The 9,955-nt window shown below is 27.3% G+C and overlaps 1 non-coding gene across 1 annotated transcript; it reads right to left on the bottom strand.

The window, feature by feature from the left end:
• Window positions 1-3,510: 3,510 nt before the first annotated feature.
• On the bottom strand, window positions 3,511-3,617 carry LOC113378899. Its single transcript, XR_003367246.1, has one exon. It is a non-coding gene; the product is annotated as a U6 spliceosomal RNA (small nuclear RNA).
• Between the last annotated feature and the right edge of the window lie 6,338 nt (window positions 3,618-9,955).

Raw genomic sequence — 9,955 nt, 5'->3', positions numbered from 1 at the left:
CGACACAGCACCAAGATTATCTGGTAAGTAAGTAGTATAAATATCAATATCAGTATCACTAATTTATTTTTCCATTACTTTACTTTAATTTTTTCAAAAACGAATGACATTCCAAAATATCTAAATGTGAACTTTATATATAATGTTTTTTTTATTAAATACATTATGGCATAAATATTTTAATTATTAATAAACTTTGCGCCAATTTTTCTGTATTTACAATAATATTCAATCGAGTGAATAAAAATTAGAAAGATCCAAAACCTGAACCTGGTATAATTATATTTTTTATTTATTATTTTAAAAATAGACATATAAACAAAATCTAAATCTGAACTCTTTAAAAAAACAATTTTTACATAAATCATAGTATAAATATCATTATTACCAATGAATTTTGTGTTCATATTTTTCTAGCTTATTTATATTTTATTTGTAATATTTAGTCAAAAGAATGAAAACTAAAAAAATCTGAATTTGAACTTTGTTCAAAAAAGAAGAATTTTAGATAAAGTATCGTTTAATATTAATATTAATAATAAAATTCGAACCAAACCTATTTATTTATTTACATTAATATCTAGCAAAAATAATGAAAAATAATGTAAACTAATTCTAAAGCTTGCATAGAAAAGCTAAATTTTCAGATATATCATGTTATATAATTATCAATATCAATATTAATAATAAAGTCTGTATCAAATCTTTTTATTTTTTTTTTTTGAAGAAAATTTGGAAAACATCTAAATCTTTAGATTTTAGATATGTTTTTTTGTAATAAGTTTTTATATTTCTAATAATAATTATGGCTTTGATTCAAAAGATATTTGATTGGAATGTAAATTTTGCATGTGGTAGATTAATATTAAGTTTGTGCTAAACTTAATTATTTTTTATTTGCAATAATATTTAACCAAGAAATTTTAATTTGAACTTTTTGTCTTTTGTGATGTTCTTTCTGTGATTTTCAATAACAATTGTTGCTTCATTATAACATATATATATATATATATACATATATATATATATATATATATATATTATAATTTTGAATGTATTTTTTCTAAATTTTGTATGTGATATAAATACAATACTGATACACCGGGGCTTACGCTATATCATCCGGAATATTTATTTTTATATTTTATGTAAATGGTATTGATAATTTTATTTGTATTTTTATTTACTATAATACTTAACAATGAGAATAAAAATGACAGTTTTTTTAGTACACCAAACAAACGTACCCATTTGTTTTATATTTCTGATAGAAGTTATATCTTGTTTTATAAAAATTGTTATTATTCATAATGTTATTATCTGGTTTTATAAAACTTGTTACTCTTCGTATATTTAGGAAATAACAGTTTTCAAAACACTTTAGAACCTTGTAGAAACAATGTAGAATTGTAGAGTGACCATAGATTTAAAAGTGTTTAAGTGATCACTATGTGAGGTTGAAGTGCATATTAAAAATTAATGCAATAATATAAATTTTATAGATGATTAATTTGATTCTGTTTAATTTAAGATGTAAATGCATTCTCAATTGTGCAAACCTCGCATTTTATGCATTCTGTTCTATATTCCGAGAACTAACTATTTTTTTTTTTAAATCGGTGTAAAACAAACTTTAAAATAGCAAATATTACACAAAATATATTTGCAATTTAAAAATTGTATCATATCTACAGATACAAGTATGTTGCCTAAACAAACTTATGAACTAACTTTTATACAAAAAATTAATTTTGACAATTTGTATCAAAATTTTTATATTATCATTGTTTTTTTAGATGTTTACGTATCAATCCGTATATTTAATTCACACATAATTTATATTATCTTATCTCATTTAATTGCAGGGTTAATAAAATTTGCCATTATCAATAAAAAACGCGCGTCTGTTGCAAGATGCATAATTGGCGAACGGACGGCCCAGTTAACAAGTTAAGTACATACGTTTTTTTCAAATTTTTTTTCTTCTCTTCAAAATTTTTTTCAAGGTACCACTATCACACAACAATTCTAATCATAGTTTGAAATAATTGGCAGAACACAAACATATAATTGTAACTAAGATAAATTAATTGGATACCTATTATAAACAAATACATTTACTAATTTCCTTCAATAACGCGATAAAATTGAATATTTAATAGTTTCTCTGCATCCATGATAAGGAACATGAACGGAAACCGCGTTCCCAGAGTACCGTGTTATAGTAGGGTTGTCTGTATATATAATATGTAAAAAGAAATAAAATATATTATTGATAGTAAATGTTTTTTATGTAGAAATACCAAGCCATATGTCGATTGCAGTTCACTACTTATAGTTTATAACGAGTAAAATTGTATTTACTTTGTACTCCAGATACATAAATTGCAATACTGCAGAATAAAATAAACAGATAGAAAACAACATTTATGAAAATCAGATTATACAGATTCTCATAAATTTAATATTGCATAATGTAAAACAAATGAACATTTGAAATCACTGTATAATTATTCGATTTGTTAAGAAAATTTTACATCATAAATGCATATTTATTTATATGAGAAATAGAACTAAAAGTAAACTATTATCGCGAAATATATACAGAATATGATTAGTAAATGTTTTCATGCACGAAAACCTTCATTACCAAAAACAAAGCAGTTAGGTATGAAATTAATTTCGCATATTACCTACAATAATAAACACTACATATGAACACAAATTGTAATCAACATTTGGCATAAAACTGCTCCGAGCTTATATTTTTTTTAATTTTTATTTTTGAAATAATTATTTTTATTGTGTAAAAAATGTACATGCTATTTATATAAGGTAATAGGTATATTAATTTTCGTCTTAAAAATAGTTATTACACATAGTGTTGTAATAAATAATTCAATATCATATAAATTTTCTGTGTGAGGCAAAAACTATATATGCTCTATAGTTTTTTTTCCTTCTACTCAATGGGTTTATTAACTGACATTGCACCAAACATTTCCATCCAGAATTGACTTTGAACTAGGTGTATGTGACAATTTGAAAGTTTCAAGCTTAATCAATAAGAAATCACTAAATTAATTAATTTACGAATAAATTATAAGTATCACGAGCGCTGTAAGATCATTTTGGAAAATGGTTTATCCGTTTTCGAGAAAACGTCGATGATCAAACATTTAACATCAAACGACATGTCGTAGGACCGTATTATTTTAGTAAGTTTTTGTTGCCATTATCTTAAGCAACCCTTTTTACTCCTTTATGGCAAACTTTTTATTATCCACCTCTTTCATCAATAAGTTTGCGCGAATAAAAACATTTAGTCAATTAATTAATCAAGTAAACATTTTAGAATATTTAAAAATTAATTCTAGAAATAAATTGCCAAAAAATGTTTTGCTTGTTGAAACTTGAATCATGATGACTTTTCAACATTCAATATTTCAACTTATTATTATGTTTTGCTTGGTGAATAATATCAAATAAAATTTAAAAAAAATATTCAAAAAAAATGTGGAACGCTTCACGATTTTGCGTGTCATCTTTGCGCAGGGGCCATGCTGATCTTCTCTGTATCGTTCCAATTTTAGAATATGTTTTGTCGAAGCAAAAACACTACTCAAATTCCTCAAATTACATTCTTTCCGTTCAATAACATATATTATTATTTTATATATATTCTCTGTTATAATTTATTATATATTTTTTGTAATAATTACTTTGTACTTAATTAACTTTGCTAAAGAAGGGTTATGTTTTCGTCAGAAAATCCAACTTGCTAATTTTATATTTCTGAATCGTTTGTTTATATATATTTGTCATAATTTTCGACATCAATAATAAAAATTATCCACAATAACCGAAAAATTCACAGACCAAAGCTGTAAATTTTACTTTCATACACACAATTTTCAAACTGCAGAGATTTTTATTTAATTTTTTTTGTGACGGTTGCAATGCATATTATGGCTCTCTCTGTGGCACAATATGTATTATTAATATATATATATATATATATATATATATATATATATATATATATATATATATATATATATTAAAAAATATTTGTTTTTCTAAAGATTTAGACCTATAGTCTTATGTCATCTTCAGTGGTTATTTGAAAGTTAACATGAAGTAAACTTAATTAATGTATAATATTATCACACGCAGTATAAATTAATTTCTGACGGTTGCAAAGCATATTATGGCTCTTTCTGTGGCACAATATATATATATATATATATATATATATTAAAAAATATTTGTTTTTCTAAAGATTTAGAACTATAGTCTTATGTCATCTTCAGTGGTTATTTGAAAGTTAATACGAAGTAAACTTAATTAATGTAAAACATTATCACACGCAGTACAAATTAATGTCACTAATCTTGTAATTTGAGAGATTAATTATTGATCGAATAATATATTAAAAAATGTTCGATGTGTGGTATTTAATTAATCTTTTCTTTTTCTTTTAGGAGAAACGATTGGCGAAGTGCCATCAGCGAACGGTTTGCAGCCGTTCTTCATGGGCTCGCGCTATGGACGCTCAGATTCCAAGACGAATAAGAAAGTGCGCCTTGCCCCGCGTACGGACCGGTATGATTTTCTAGATTTTTTATTTTGATTAAAAATTATTTTCACAATTAATTTATTTTTAGTCGATAATATTTATGCGTTAAGAATCAATCACTAATTTTTTTCGCTTCTTTTAAATTTTTGGTGTCTTCAAATGAAGCATTCGCACAACTCACATTCTCGGTATTATTTATATTATTATTACAATATTATGATCTTAGAATAAAAGCGCATCGAAAATTTTTGTAGAAAATATTGTCAATGTTAGTAATTATGTAGCTAAAATGTAGTAAATTAGTCAAACAAAACAAATTGTATGTATTTAGTAAATTAAATGAAAATATAGACCAAAATCCAAATATAAACCGAAATCCGAAAACATGGCACTATACAATTTTGTCAAGTAACAAATTTGTAATTGTTACAAGAGATTTATTTAATAAACAAATATACCTATAAGTTGCCAAACCTCTCGCTATTGAAGTACTGCTGTATATATGAATGTGTGTAAATTTATATTTCAACTTTGAATAAAAATTTGAGTTGTATCAAGTTGCACTAGAGTTCTTAGGTATTAGGTAAAATTGAATTAATTCTAAATATTTGTTCCAAATACTTCATTTAAATTAATCGAGAGATTTAAATGTTACAAGAGATACAATGAATAAACACACAATTTATCTCTCAAACATATTTTTTAGTTATAATATCTTTAATTATATATATAATTATTTATAGTGCACTAATACGAGTACGTGCTTGTACGTCCTAAAAGTGCAGCATATAGTTTCAAAATTTAATTAGTTTATATAATTCAACTAATGTTTGTAGAACAGTTCAGTGCATGAAATTTATCATCATGGTAAATTTCTTTTAAAGAACTTAATAAATTATTTTGTAAAATATTAAACATCTGTTATAAGAAAATACTAACCTATTCATGTACGTAGTTCATAATATAATATTATTTAATGATTTAAATTAATGATAACATTTTTTACACAACTTGAAAAATTCTATAGGCTACTCGTTAAGTGACACAGATATAAAAAAAATATTTAAATAATAATTGATTAATTTCTGTAAACAATGCATAAATCTATAAAATGATATAGATTATATTTTTTGAAAATTAATTATGAAAAAAGGGTCTGGCCTATCTTCGCGAAAATCTAATCAGTACTAATCCCAACCAATATTCGTTCCAACAGTTTTTGAAATTTTATAATCGATTCAGGATTCTGAATCAAGCCTAAAACATGGACAAAAATTTTTCACTTTTTTTGCTAATTACAAAAAAACGGCTTGGCCAATAATTGTGCAAAACTAATCAACGCGAGCCCTTATCGAGTTACATCGAATAGCTTGGACAAAAAATCGAAAATCGACTTACATACAACATACACACACATAGTTTTTTCAATTTGGTCTCATTCGATTCGGAATGGGTTGAAACAAAAAAAAAACATAAAATTGGGAAATCGGATTTTTAGCGAATATATAAACTTTTTCTGGAAATTAATAAGACAGTGCATCTTTCAATGTCCAACCCACAAACTTTATCGTTTAATTAGATCTACGACAAGCAGAAGTAATAGAAATACAAAGTTTTTTCAGCCATAAAACCGCATCTCTCGTCATTTACTCTGAATTCTCTTCCGCAATTTTATCACGCCCTTCTGTGAACTTCTCAAAAGCAAACATCTCTATGTTTACAGACATGTTTAGTTGTGAAAAACTGAACACGACGAACCAACTCCCTCTACGTGCAACTGTCCGTTATGAAAATGTACGATGGCAATCGACGCAGTTCAAGGAAACTTCTCTTTTCCGTTCTTTGTTTATGTTTCGACCGAGAGGACAAACGCGAAAACGGTGTCAAATGTCGCACGGGCCCGAATAACTAACTACTATATATTTACTTTTACAAATTTACACGGCCTAACCCACGCGGCCCTTCTGGAAAATGGCAAATAAATCCATAATACTACATTGAACTTGGATTTTAAGGGGGTTGTTCTTTGTTTTACAAAAAATGCAAGGTATTTGTTTTTGTTTTCCTCGAAATGTATTTATCATAGAGACATGTGTTTTTTTAAACAAAAATTACAAAATCATAGAATATTACGAAATTTTCTTATTCTTTTTTTTCGCTGTCATTTTTTAACCAGGGGCGACAAAGTCGGCCTTGCAAAATCTATCTGTTAACACTAATCATACCAAGACTTAATATATACCTAATTCTACCATAGCGGGTCAAATGACCCGACTCTATGTTTCATGCTTGAATGTATGAAATATGGATGTTAGGAAGAAAATAAAAATAAAAATTAAATTTATTATAATTAAACAAACAAGTATGTTGAGCATTTCTATTACAAAAGCAAAAATAATAAATTTTAATTTATAGTTAATCGCATTTATACTTGTTTATCTATGGTTAATCGCATTTTTTACATACAATTGTATCCTTTGTACATTTTTCGCAAACATATATTTTACATTTAGAGCAAATTTTGTTGGTTTTATTTTCTTTACAGTATCCTATTTGAAATCTCATACGTTTATAAGCATCTGTAGTAGACTTAGGCAACGATACTTTCGTATTTGTTTCTTGTTTTGGTTTTGGTCTTCTGCTAGCTTGAGTAAAGCTCCTGTCGTTTGCTTGTACAAAATTCAGGCATTTATGCCAGCTAAATCAAGGATATTAAAAAAAACTTGGAGAGGCCATCTGCAAAACTTGGATTTTGTAGCTTTGTAGTAGTAAATTTCCTCGCCATTTGATCGGTCATGTCTACACCAAATTTGGTTTTATTGTAATATGAAACAGTTTCAGGTAAACGTTTATCATTGTTTTCTTCATCGTCGGTATCTGTTGAATCAAACTCATTTTTATTTTCAACTAATATATCTTTATTTTCAGAAAATTCATCTTCACTAATTTCTGAAAACTCTTCGCCAATATTATTATATCTTCTAAGAACTTGTAATGTCTTGTTTGCTTCGACATTTTTCTGGGTAAAAAATAACCTGTATAACTATAGCTATCAAAATAAAATGTAAACTAGGTACTTACCAAGACTTTCAATTTCTGCCACTTTTTCTAACAATAAAAAGCTATTTTCAATCTAAAATTTGATATTTTCTAGAAATTATTCTGAGCTATTTTCGTTGGACTACTTTACGCAACAGTGTTTAGAAGAATATGCAACTTACTGACTACAAATATGATTTGACAATCTCATAAACCAAAAACTTCTCTCCGGGTCAAATGACCCATTGTGGTAGATATCGGTATACAAGAAGGATTATTCAGAATAAACAAAACAAAACAAGAAAAAAATTTTGTTTATAACTGTACTTTAATTACTTAAAAAAAGTCATGAAGTCAAATGTGCAAACGCAATGAAATTATACATGCATTTTCAATGCAAAAGTTCAAAATGGGTCATTTGACCCGTCATGGTATGTTTAGTGTTAATCTAATCCCTTGCGCATCGCCTAAAACAAAAAAAAAAACTACGTTGAAGAAGAAGTTTGAATCCAGTCCCCCTACCAAAATGAAAGAAAAACAGCAAGAAGGAAAAAATGGCAGTTATTTTAAAAAAAAGTGTTGAAAAAGGCCTTCTTTGGGGCGAGAAGCTTCGCAAAAAATTTATGCGTAATGTTATCAAGTTGTTTGAGGTAGGGGGACTAGGTATTGCAGTGGTGAACAAATTAAAAAAAATGCAAGTTGATCCAACTTTTAGTTTTTTTATAATTTGTGGCACCGCATTGAAAAAAGTCAATTTGAGAAAAACGTATTTAAAGTTTTTAATATAATGTACTAAATACACCATTTAATTTAATGTACTAAATACACCATGCTGTTCAAAGATGCTGACACATTAAAAGGTCATGTGCATGAGATGTTATATTGAAAAATAGGGCAGCTGGCATACAATAGCTCCGGAGCGATGAAAAAAACGGTTCCAGAGGATCATACATATAGAGATATATATATATCTGTAACTTCATCAAAAAAATAGATATTGAGATGTTTTTTTTAAATATTTCTAAGGTTGTTAGCTTTCTTAATATAAAAAAATCTCAAAATCGAAAAAAAATAAATAAAAACCGAACAAACCTCTTAAACTAAAGGCGATTTTTCGTAGGAGGTCGCTGTAGATCTTAACTTGAAAACTATTCTATTTATGTGAATTGAAAAACAGATAGTAGGTAGTAGTCATACATACAACCACTTGATAAGTTCTCAGTGCTTTCTTTGCTTTGTTCATAAAATTAAAATAGTTGAAATCTCGTAATTTAGCATTTTTGTTCAATAACTTCAAACAAAAAGTTTAATTTCATATTCCTTATTGCTAAGATTGTCACTTCAAACCAAACCAAAGTAATTTGATTCAAAATAATACTTTACTCATTATCAGTAATTATTCGAATTTACAGTTCATGATGCATATGTCAAGTCCACTGGGCACTCTAGAAAATAATATCCATATTTTTTAAAAGGCTGTAGATCTTAATTTGCAGACCATCCAATTTATAAAACAAAACAGATCATAGGTCAATGTCATATGTACATAAACTTAAAAGGTTCATGGTCCCTAGCATGCTTCATTCATAAAATTAAATTTTTAACCAATCAGTTTAATTCCATATTGCTTAGTAACCAACAACAATCAAAACTTAAGGATTTGATAAGCTATTGTGATAATTGGACTTATTTAACTAAGTCGATTTTTATAGATGGCAATCCAAAACAGTTGTCCAATCTCTGTGTGATGAATTTTATTATTACAATTTTTGTAATACTGATAAACTTTTTATTGATACAACAATGCAGTTTGCAAAAGGGGCCACTTTGGCATTATTTCAATGATATCTCGGCCATAAGGTGAGATACAAAGTTGGTATATCGGATGTTTTCAAAAAGACCTCCAGAATGGCGTATAAATTATTTAAATACAAGCGTGAAGCCCATTATGTATGGCAATGCGCCCACACCCTGTGCGTCGTGACTATTATGTACTCGACTGGCAGACCCTTGCAACCGTCAGAAACCGGGCTGGCTTTTCACATATACTTTCTAAACAGTTAAAAGAATACACCCTCAAAATTTGAGCCTTCTGGGAGCAGGTTATGAACATTTTTTTACATTTTCAAAAATTGAAGAGATGATGACTGCCAGAACGGTATTTTCTTAATGGACCGATAATAAAATATCATTAAAAAATTTCTAGCTTTGTAAAAACAGGTTAGTCAAATAGTTCACTGGCTCTTGGACTATAAGGGTTTTTTTCACTCGAAAATAGCACATATTTGTATCCATATTTACAAGTGAAAACCGATGTCACTACTGCTGGACATCAGG

The sequence above is a fragment of the Ctenocephalides felis genome, unplaced genomic scaffold (assembly GCF_003426905.1).
Source record: "Ctenocephalides felis isolate EL2017-DRISC unplaced genomic scaffold, ASM342690v1 CF-g0.4_SCAFFOLD_01886, whole genome shotgun sequence".
NCBI lineage: Eukaryota > Metazoa > Arthropoda > Insecta > Siphonaptera > Pulicidae > Ctenocephalides > Ctenocephalides felis.
This window is presented reverse-complemented; position numbering and strand designations above follow the sequence as displayed.